The sequence below is a fragment of the Vicugna pacos genome, chromosome 12, assembly GCF_048564905.1.
Source record: "Vicugna pacos chromosome 12, VicPac4, whole genome shotgun sequence".
Lineage (NCBI taxonomy): Eukaryota > Metazoa > Chordata > Mammalia > Artiodactyla > Camelidae > Vicugna > Vicugna pacos.
Window position 1 is genome coordinate 35803530 of NC_132998.1, and position 12074 is coordinate 35815603.

Sequence of the window (12074 nt, forward strand, 5' to 3'; positions counted from 1 at the left end):
GGGGCGGGACTTCCTGCTTTGCGCGCCTTTAGGTCTCGAGACCGCGCCCGCTCCGCGGGGTTTGAGGTTGCGGGGGGCGGCGGGCGGCGGGCCGAGGGTGGCTTCCTGCCCAGACGTCAGCACCGCCCCCCCAGACCTGAGAAGGCCTGTCCACCGAGGAGGAGCGGGGCTTTTCTCTACCGCCACCTCCGCCTCCTCCCTCTCGGCCCTCGGAGTTCTCCCGGGCTACCTCCCATTTCCCCTGGGGTTGGGAGCCCGCGGGGCGCGCTCGGCTCGCCGGCTCCTGCTCCTCCTCCAGCCTACGCCTCGAGTGGCCTCCGAGACCTCGCCAGGCGTGGCGGGCTGGGCCAGCACCCCGCGTGCGAGACTGTTTCCCGTGGCCCCAATGCCCCGGCGAGAAGAGTGCCGTGAGTGCCCGTGGTTGGAGCTGTGGAAGTGTCCCCTGGTGGCGAGTGCGGCCGAGACACGGGTTACTGTTAAGTTTTCTGCGCGCAGGTTGCAAGGGCCGTATGAGTCAGGTAAGTAACGCTATCTTGTCCGTAGTTTGGGATACTCATGGCTTTTTTTTTTTTTTTCACAACTTGCCCTTGAATTTTTCTGTTGTTACTTTTCCTGTAAAGCAGTTGGAGCAGGTGTTAGAAATGTAGGTTGTGAGAATGTTCTGTCGCCAATTAAGTACACATGAAACTCTTTATGGAGCTTTTTGATGCACTTTAGCGTAATGCTTGGGTAGCCCTGGTTTAAAAATTGGCTAAACGTGGGGTACCTCCAGTTTCATTTGTGTGAAAACAATTATGCTGCCGTTTACCTTGACCCCGAAAACTGTTCGGGGTGATTTTGGCTGTCATTACAAGGATAACATTAGGATATGTGAGTGTATGCTGAGCTTAAACGGACAATCTATGTCCTTAGTGTGCAACTTTTGACCAAAATAAATGGGCTCTTAGCTCTTAAGAATGCCCACTGCCAAGTATTTTAAAAGCTTTTGGTCACACGACTTGTAATGATGAAACTATTTCAGTAAAATCTCGAAGATGTCTAGAATAACAAGAAACTTCTTAGTTTCTCATACATAGTATATAGTTCATAATGTGTTCAAACTGTAAGCACAGATTACTTGAGTATATCTGAAACTGAGTAGGTTGTTAAAGCGCTGCTTGTTGCCAAGCAACATCTCTGTAAACAAGTCTGATACTCAACTAGAATATAATTAAATGTGTGTGTCCTACAATTATCTGGATACAAAATTCTCTAAATGCATGGGTTTAGCCTCTAGGTGGTTAGAGTTCATACTCACCTTATTGTATTGAGCTGTGATTTCAAACTCATTTTGTTTAGAATTATTAGAATGCTTTAAAGTTCAGAGTCATATAGGACTCTCCAGAGAGTTGCAAATAGTTAAGAGTTAGCCTTTGATTCTTTGGGGCAGAGTATGTCCGGTAGTCCCCTTCCTTTGAGTATTTCTTTTTTAACCACGTGAAGTGTGGTTATATTCAGGAATTTTCTTAAATAATAGAGTAGTACCAATTTAGGGTAATATAGAGCATTATTGTCCACAGGTGGTTTTTAAACCTTGGTTCAGCCAACAACCTCACTCTTTTCTCATTAAACCCTTAATGATAACAGTTTGCGTGGCATGTACGTGCATGCCTCAGAGGCTATTGTGGGTTTGGTTGTACGATAAAGTAAGATTTTTTGTTTGTTTCCCAGTGCGTGTAAAAGTTATATTTACACTATTGTGTAATGTATTAAGTGTGCAATAGCATTATGTCTAAAAAAATACATTCCTTAATTAAAAAATACTTTATTGTTAAAAAAATGCTAATTATCATATGACATTACAGGGCTACCACCAGCCTGATATGTAAAAAATGCACTGTTCATGAAGTGCAATAAAGAAGTCACATGCAATGAAGTGAGTTATGCCTGTAGTTAGTTTTTAGAGCACTTTTTGGTGATACTGAATGGAGTAACCTTTCAGATATGTAAGAAAGCGAGTGAGAACATTTGAGACACCGTGAGACTGAATGAATTCTTTGAAATCAAAATATTAGTAATGGGAATTGGAACTTGAAATTTAATCTTCTTTACATCATGTCCTGACTATTTCGGAAACCTGTAGGCTTCACTTTAGTCCTCTCCTCCTTTTTCTTTCCTGCATGCTCATGTTGTAGTAATGAAATAGTCAAGAGTTGGTCAAGAAGAAAAATCAAGAATGACTCATGTGTGTTAAAAACCTTAGAAATCAGAAGTCAACATTTTGTCTTGGAAACTTCTAGTTCAGGAAGCTTGAAAGAATGAAATCTTAACAGAAAGATTAGTGAATCTGAGAATTCTTCGTGTCTGTTTTCTAGGTAGTGTCTCTGCGTAATGTAAACGAGCTTTACTTTAACTTTGTCACACATAATGTATTAGGTTCAGTAAGTAATTTTCTCAAGTTGCCTACTCTGTGTGTACTTTTCAGGAATGTTTATATGAACTATATAAAAATTTGATAGAAGTACTCTTTCCTGCTGAGGTTCACATGTCGTAATCTGAACTCTTCAAATAATCTCATCACACTCTGCCTTTTCCAGTTTGTTCTTTATAGGAGAGCTGTGCTCTGACCAGACTGTTTATGCACTATCCTCTCAGCCTGCTATGTGCCTTCTCCCTTCCTTACCAGTCTGCATGTCATTCCACCTTCCTGACCTGATTTCTTCTTTTCTAAAATTGAAATTTTACCCTTTCTGTGAAGTTTAACTCTGCAGGAGAGGAAAAAGTCTGTACCCTCTTAGGGTCTCTGGCTGGACCTAAGAATTAATTGACATAATATAGATTTATAGGAGAAAAGCATACAAGTTTAAATAATTTTTTTACATGTACATGGAGAATGAAGACCTGAAGAAATGACCAGAGCAGGAAGCTTTTACAGATCTTCAATTTACAGTGGGATTAGCACCCCCATTGTAAATAGGTGCATTTAATACGCCTAATATATCAAATATCACGGCTTAGCCTAGTCTACCTTAAATGTGCTCGGAGCACTTATACCAGCCTACAGTTAGACAAAATCATCTGACACAAAGCCTATTTTATAATAAAGCATTGAGTATCTCATGTAACTTATTGAACACTGTACTGAAAGTGAAAAACAGGATGGTTGTATGCGTCCAGGACGATTGTAAGTGTATCAGTTCTTGACCCTCTTGACTGTGAGGAGTTGCAGGCGGTGCTGTTGTCCAGCATTACGAGAGAGCATTGTCCTGCATATTGGTAGGCTGGGAAAAGAGCAAAATTAAAAATTTGAAGTATAGTTTCTACTGAATGCAAACTGCTTTCTCACCATATTAAAGTCAAAAAAGTCATAAGTCAGGGTCTATCTTTATATCTTATAGTCAAAGAAACAATAAATTTGTGGAAAACTGACAAGACAAAGGGGTTTGGACTAGGAGGGGGCAAATTATGGAGAAGTGACTAGGAAGTTGAGGGCTAATTTAACGAGTTTGTACAGATTTCTTGGCTTCGATTTCCCTGTCTCTGGTGATAGAATGTCTGCCTTTCTCCTGGTGCTGGGAGGGCACCTTTCATGTGGGAATTTTATCTCCTGCTTTCTAGAAGAAAACTGAGGGTCAGAGTGCTCCTTTTGCATCTGCTGTTTCTCAGGTGCCTTAAACTCAATTATTATTATACCAAAGCAGTGTATTTTGGGGTAACATGTTCTGAACCCCTTCACCTCTGAAAGCCTATAGAATGTATTTGCCTGTCGTAGTCATTTGATACTTTATATTGTGTTGTTTGACCATCTATGTATGTCTTACCTTCTTAACTAGATTGTAAGCTCTTTAGGGGGAGGACATCACATCTCAATGAGCTGTATCCTTAGTCTCTTCCAAATAGAAGTTGCTGAATAAATGTCTATTAGGAATGAGGGATGTGCGTTTCTACTTTTTTCTCTCCTCCCATAGTGTACTGAAAATGAATCTTAGAGTAACTGAAGAAGGAAGGGCAACTATAAACCATAAGAAAGGGGATTAAAGAGAGGATATTCACTGGAATTAGAAGTAAAGGTTCTGTTCCTAGAAAGTGAATATTTGAGAATTTCCCATGACAATATCAGCAGTAAGGACTCCCTCAGGAATGCTAGCACTATTCCCTAGTGGGCTTGGGAGTTTGGTCAATTTCCTAGTTCTTTTAGTAGAATCTTGGTTTTAAAAAACACTTACCCCCACTCTTTTTCACCCTTTCCTCTTCCCTGCCTCCTTCCGTTTCTCTCTCCCTATCTCCCCATCTTTTCCCTTTCCATTTTACTTCTTACCTGGTTAAGACTTAACTTGTGAAATTATGTCAATACTTTCATTTGACCCTCACAAATTAGCAGTTTTCTTAAGTTTTACATTTTTCCATCAGGGCTGCCTCTCTGGGTCATGGAAAGATCACACATTCTGTGATCTAGCACTTTTTTTTTTTTAAGTTTAACTGAGATACAATCCAGGAAGAAAGAAATTAAAAGTTACCAAGTGTCCATTTATTTGTTCTCTGTATATTGTAACCTCAAACTGCTTTTGGATTGAAATTCATAGAGGTAGGAGAAATCTAAACCTAGCTATTCTCTTTTGGAAAGCACGTATCACTCTCAAAATATGTCTTTAAATAAGTTCTAGGTAATTTTTATAGTCTCACTGTGAATCCTGTGTCTCATACTTGTGACAAAGAGTTACTTTAGTTAAGGTTATAAAAAAGTTGTGTGTCAGAGTGCTTTTATAAATCTTGGTTCGATTCAGTTGTTTTTAGTGAGCTAGCGTCTTCTCTTCTGAGTTGTTACCCAGTAACACACTTGCAGTATAGCATAGCAACCAATGGGAACATTAGCATTGGACTACAGGGATTTTCCCAATAATGTTGCAGTGCCTGTCTCTAGCGTTCACATTCAATCTGTCTTTCTCAACTGAGTCACGTTAAGGCAGACATCTGAGGTATTGTTAAAGTGAAAGGGCATATGATATTAAGTATACATTTTCTGAGTGCTAACAAATTATAACTTGCACGTTTTTCATGTAGAGATGTGTGATAAATACACATTGAATTATGGTACATGAAGAATGTGTGAAAAGACTGGTTTAATTAAAGATTAGTCTATTCTGGACAGAAAAACTATTAAATAGTAATTAACATCAGAGCTCTCCAAAACTGATACAGCCACCCAGAGCAGGGTGGATGAAGTTGAAATAGTTCCTCTCTAGAAAACATTTTTATGTTACTTCTGGAGGTTCATGAAGAGCTTAGATCAATAAGCATGAATTAATAGGCACCCTGATTTTGTGGGAAGAGAATTCTGATTCAGGAGAACCATGGCTTGAGTAAGTTACTTAACCTTTCTTGGCCTATTTTCTCATCTGAAAAAAATAATTCCTGAAGGTTTCTTTGAGAAATTGTATCCTTCCAATTTAAAGCAAAATTTCTTTCTCCTATTCATTGGTTTAATAAACATTCAAGTGCCTATTATGTGTCTTGCATTATGCTAGGTATTGGGGACATGATGAATAAGACATAGTGTCAAGTCTCAAGCAGCTTGTTTGGTGGGAGAAATAGATAAAATAAATAATCACTTGAAGTATAACATGGGAAGTGCTATAAAGACAAATAAAGGTGTGTTCTGGGGGCATGTAGGGAGGACATCTGACCTAGAACTGCAGACAGAATACACTGTGATGAGAAATGCCTCATTAGAATTATGTAAGTGTAATCTGAGGGTACAGAGAAGTATTCAGCCTGGGCGGAGGAGGGATTAATCAGTCAAGGAAAACTAGGGAGAAGTTTCTCTGAATTGGAGAGACACAGAAGTCCTCAGCAATAGAGGTAGTTCAGATCCTGGAGAGAAAAAAGGATATGAAAACAAATATATGGAATATATTTGTATATATACGTGACTGGGATGTTGTGCTGTACATTGGAAAATGACACATTTTAACTGACTGTACTTCAATTTTAAAAAATTCCAAGAGAGAAATGTGTATCACATTTAGTTTATTGATTAAATGAAAGTTACTAGTCAAGAAACACTGTGTAGCACTATAAATGTAAACCCATTTACACAAAGATGCTCTCCACAGAGATCTGAACTTGCAAGTGGGGATAGGTTAAGTCTTTGATTAGCATCATAACAGAAGTAGGTTTTGGAGCCTGAATCCTGAGATTGAAGATGGCTCTATGATTTTAGAGCTTGACATTTTGGACCAGTTACTTAATTTTGGGGTCATCAGAGTCCTCACATGTGAAATGATAGTTTTGCTTTATTTTTCACTGGGTCGTCAGTGTCTTTTTTTTTTTCCCCCACAAGGCACATATGGATTGAAAGACAAATGTTGTAATGCCTGACTCAGTTATAGTGGGCACTTGTTAATGTTTTGTTTTTTACATAGAAAGAGATTTGTTTAATCTTTGTCACAATCTATACAGTTAGCAAGGACTGGAATAGAGACGTGTCTCACTGATCTTTTTTTTTTTAATTGAAGTACAGTCAGTTACAGTGTGTCAATTTCTGATGTACAGCACAGTGTCTCAGTCATGCATATACATACATGTATTTGTTTTCATTAAACATTATAAGATATTGAACATAGTTCCCTGTGCTATACAGAAGAAACTTTTTTTAAAATCTATTTTTGTGTATAGTGGCTAACATTTGTGAATGTCAAACTCCCAAATTTATTCCTTCACACCCCCTTTCCTGTGTAACCATAAGATTGTTAGCTATGTCTGTGAGTCTGTTTCTGTTTTGTAAATGAGTTCATAGTGTCCTTTTTGGTTTTTTTTTAAGATGCATTGTCTAAGGGGTATCATACGGTATTTTTCTTTCTCTTTCTGGCTTACTTCACTTAGAATGACAATCTCTAGGTCCATCCATGTTGCTGCAAATGGCATTATTTTATTCTTTTTTATGGCTGAGTAGTATTCTATTGTATAAATATACCACAGCTTCTTTATCCAATCATCTGTCGATAGACATTTAGGTTGTTTCCATGTCTTGGCTATTGTATATAGTGCTGCTATGAACACTCGGGTGCATGTATCTTTTCACATTAGAGTTCCCTCTGGATATATGCTCAGCAGTGGGATTGCTGGATCATACGGTAAGTCTATTTTTAATCTTTTTGAGGAATCTCCATACTGTTCTCCATAATGGCTGCACCAAACTGCATTCCCACCAGCAGTGTAGGAGGGCTCCCTTTTCTTCACAGCCTCTCCAGCATTTATCATTTGTGGACTTTTGAATGATGGCTACTCTGACTGGTGTGAGCTGATACCTCATTGTAGTTTTAATTTGCATTTCTCTGATAATTAGCGATATTTGTATGTCTTCACTGGAGAATTGCTTGTTTAGGTCTTCTGCCCATTTTTGGATTGGGTTGTTTTGGTTTTTTTCTTATTAAGTTGTATGAGTTGTTTATATATTCTGGAAATCAAGCCCTTGTCTGTCTCATCTTTTGCAAATATTTTTTCCATTCCGTAGGTTGTCTTTTTGTTTTGCTTATGGTTTCCTTTGCTGTGCAAAAGCTTGTAAGTTTAATTAGGTCTCATTTGTTTATTTTTGCTTTTGTTTCTATTGCTTGGGTAGATGGATAAAAATTTTTTTATCAGAGAGAGATTAAGATTTTTCTCCCAGTTTGTGGCTTTTTAAAAAAATTCTTACTGTCTTTACAGTGCAAGAGTTTTAAATGAAGTCTTATCAATTTTTTTCTTTTATGGCTTATGCTTTTGATTATGTGGTTCAGAACTTTTTGCCTAGTTGAAGGTCATAAAGGTTTTCTCCTGGGTTTTCTCTTAGCTCCTTCATTTAGATTTAAGATCCCTATTGAATTAACTGTAGTGTGGTGTAAGATAAGGTCTATGTTCTTTTTTAATTTTTTTATGTCCGGTGGATGCCAACTTGTCCTAGCACTGTTTGTTAAAAAGGCTATTCTTTCCCCCCTTGAATTTATACAACTTTGTTAAAAAAAAAAATCAGTTGCCTATAACGCTACAGTTACTTCCTATAGTCTTATTTCTTTCCTATCTAAAGTCCTATACTTACTGTAATACCACACTGTTAATTACTGTAGTGTTATTGTAAGTTTTAAAATGGATAGTATTAATCCTCCAGCTTTTTCAAAAGTGATTCTAGATCCTTTCTATTTACATGTAAGATTTAGGATCAATTTGTTAATTTCTACAAAAAAAATTGCTGGGATTTCATAGGATTTGCACTAAATCCATAGATCAACGTGGGAAGAATTGCTAACTTAAAATTGAATCTTCCCATCCGTGACCGTGTAATGTCTCTCCATTATTTAGATCTTTAATTTCTCTCAACACTTTTAAAATTTTCAATATATAAACATTGGACTTCTTTTTATTAAATTTACTCCTGAGAATTTGGTAACTTTTGATGCTCTTGAGAATGGAGTTTTGATAATTTGATTTTTAGGTTGTTCATTGTTAGCATATAGAATTGCAGTCAAATTTTGATTATTGTTTCTACATGGATGATTGTGTCAAATTTTCTTTCCAATCTGAATGTTAATACATTTTATCATTTATTTTTGCCTTATTGTAATGGCTAGAACCTTCAGTAAGATATTGAATAGAAGTGTTGAGAGTACTATTGGTCTTAGGGGGAAAAATATGCAAATTTTTACTATTAAGTGTCATGTTAGCTGTATGTTTTCCGTGGATGCCCTTTGTTAGATTGAGGAAGTTTCCTTCTGTTCCCAGTTTTTTGAGAGTTTTTAAGCATGAATGGGTTTACTTAAATTTTGTCAGATTTTCCTCTGCTTCCAATAAGAGGGTCATATGGTTTTTATCCTCTATTCTGTTAATATGGCATAGCACATTAATTGAGTTTCAGATATTAAATTCACCCTGTATTCCTGGGATCAATTTCATTTAGTCATGCTGTATAATTTTTTTTTTTTTGTTGGGGGGAGGTAATTAGGTTTCTTTCTTTTTCTTTCTCCCTCTCCCTCCTCCTCCCCTTTCTCTCTCCCTTCCTCCCTCCCTTTCTCTCCCTTCCTCCCTCCCTTTTTCTCCCTTCCTCCTTCCATCCCTCCACTCCCACCCCCTCCCTCTCTCTTTCTTTCTTCCTTTCTTTTCTTCCTATAATGGGGATTGAACCTTGGACCAAGTGCATACTAAGCAGGCACTTTACCACTGAGCAATTCCCTCCTCCTAATAATCTTTTGTATGTTGCTGAATTTGGTTTACTTAAATTTGATTGATTAGTCTTGTGTCTATGTTCATGAGGGATTTTGGTCTATTGCCTTCATTTCTCTTAGTCTAGCTTTGGTATCAGGGCAACATTGGTCTCATATAAGGCATTGCAAGGTGTTTTCCTTCTAATTTTTTGAAGTAGTTTCCAAAAGATTGCTATTACTTCTTTAACAATTAGATAGCACTTACCAAGCGAAGCTATGGAGGCCTGAGCTTTTCTTTGTGGGAAGATTTTTCTAATTCAGTTTCCTCGTTTGTTATATTTCTATTCAGATTTTTAATTTTTTGATACTTGTGTTTCCAGAAATTAGTTGATTTCATATAAATTGTCTTAAGTTGTTGGTGTGAAGTTCATGCTTTTAAAAGTCTTTTAAATTACTGTAAGGTTGGTAATGATGTTCCTGCTTTCATTATTTTGGTAATTTATATCTTTTATTTTCTTGGTGAATCTATTTGTCAATTTTGTTGATCGTTTCAGAGAACCAACCTTCTATTTCATTGGGTTCCCCCCCCATTTTCTTGGTTTCCATTTTAATACTTCCTTCTGCTACCTTCTTCTTGCTTTGGGCTTAGTGTGTTTCCCCCTGCTCCCCAATTTTCTAAGGTAGAGACTTAGGCTGTTGATTTGTGACCTTTTTTTTTCTGATACATGTTTAAAACTATAAATTTCCCTGTAAGCACTGCTTTAACTGCATTTTGTTCCATATGCTGTTTCTGTTTTCCTTCAATTCAAAATATATTAAAATTTTTTCCTTGTGTTTTCTTTGATCTATGGGTTATTTAGAAGTGTATTGTTGAATTTACTGATACTTGGGAATGTTCCCAGGTTTCTTTCTGTTGTGGCACTCAAAATTAATTCAGTCATGATCAGATAATGTAATTTTAATGATTTCAATAGTTTTCAGTTTATTGAGATTTATGGCCTAGTATTGTGGAGAGTGTTCCATGTTTGTTGAAAGAATGTATATTCTTCAGTTTTTGGATGGAGTGTTCAGTCAGTTATATTCAGTTCATTGACAGTGTTGATTGAGTTTTCTACATCCTTGCAGATTTTCTGCATTGTTTTATCAATCATTATACTCTGTAACTATTTTTGTTGAATTGTCTATTTTTCTTTTTATATATCTTGATTTTTTTGGTCACGTATTTTGTGGTACTGTTGTAGATACATATACACTTATAATTGTTATATCGTCTTGAGGTATAGTGACCCTTTTGTCATTATGAAATATCCTGCCTTATGTTTAGTAGTATGTCTCATTTTAAATTCCATTTTGTCTTTTTGGTACTGTAGCTACTCTGATTTTCTTACGGTTTCCTTTCACATGGTGTATTTTTTCTGTTTTTTTTTTTAGTTTTAACATTTTTATGTCTTTGAACCTAGGATACATATCTTATAGGCAGCATACAGTTGGGTCTTGTTTTTTTAATCCAGTCTTACATTCTCTGCCTTTTGAATGAGGTTGTTTAGTTGATTCACATTTAGTGTAATTGTTGATATTGTTGGATTTACATCTGCTATATTGTAATTTGTTGTCTGTTTGTCTCATTTTTTGTTTTTTCTCTTTTGTTCCTTCACTGACTTTCTGTGTTAAATATTCCTTATTATACCATTATAATTCTTCTGTTGATTTCTTTTACTATGTTATTTTCAAAGTGATTGCTTTAGGGATTATAATATACATTTTAACTTATTTTAGTCTTTTTCAGAATAGTACTGAATTCTAGTAAATTAAAGAAACTTTGCTCCAGTATAGCTCTTTTTTCCTCTTCCCTTTTTGTGCTGTTATTGTCATATATTTTACAGCTATGCATATAAAACCCCCAACAGCACAGCACTTTAATTGTTGCTTTATACAATGTTACTTCTTTAAAAGAAATGAAGGAAAGAAATGAGAACAATTATATTTTTAGAGTTTTTTGTATTTACCTATATAATTAAAATTTCCAACATGCTTTATTTCTTTTCAAATGAAAGTCAGTTTTCTACTTCCTGGTGCGACTTCATCTAGAAAATTTTCCTTTAGTATTTCTCATCAGATGTTTCTGAGAACAATAATCTCTCAGTCTTTTCCTGGAAATAACTTTCACTTTAATTTTGAAGGACTGTTTTGCTGAATATAGAATTCTTATTTGAGAGCTTTTTTGTTTGTTTGTTTTAAATTCCTTCACTCGCTCCCACCTCATTTCTGATGAGGTGCCACTTGTTTATATTATTGTCCTCTTATATCTGATGAGTCATTTTTCTCTTGCTCCTTGTAAGTTTTTCTTTGTCTTTGTGTACCAGCCTTTTGACTGTGGCATGTCTTGGTGTTGATCTCTTTGTTGTATTTGGTGAGCTTCTTGTATAGATAAATTAATGTTTTTCATCAAATTTGGGATGTTTTCAGCCATTGTTTCTTGAGACTTTTTTCTGCCTGTCTCTCTTTTTCCTCTTTTTCTGGAACTCATTACATGTATGTTGGTAACGCTTTGTATTGTCACATAGTTCTGGTCATTTCTCTTCAGTCCTTTTTTATTCCCCCTCTGTTCTTTAGAGTGGATGCTTTGTACTGATCTGTCTTCAGGTTCATTGGTTCTGTCTCCTGTTGTCCCAAGACTACTCTTGAGCCCCCTTAGTAAGTTTTCATTTCAGTAATTATACTTTTCAACTTCACAGTTTCCATTTTAAAAAATAGTTTCTATCACCTCTTTGAGATTTTCAGTCCTCTGAGTCATTGTTATCTTACTTTTATTAAATTCTTTAAATACAATTTTATTTAATTCTTTGAGCATACTTTTTATAGCTTCTTTGAACTTTTTGTCAGCCATTTCTAATATCTGGGGGCACCCAGAGACAGCTTTCA

General features: G+C 36.3%; 1 protein-coding gene across 2 annotated transcripts in view; it reads left to right on the top strand.

The window, feature by feature from the left end:
- The first annotated feature begins 37 nt into the window (after positions 1 to 37).
- Positions 38 to 12074, top strand: part of CEP83 (centrosomal protein 83) — a 103715-nt gene continuing 91678 nt past the window's right edge. For both annotated transcript variants that reach the window (XM_006197904.4, XM_072973235.1), the window contains exon 1: positions 38 to 518. The gene's annotated coding sequence lies outside the window, so the exon portion shown is untranslated. The remainder of the gene's footprint in view (positions 519 to 12074) is intronic.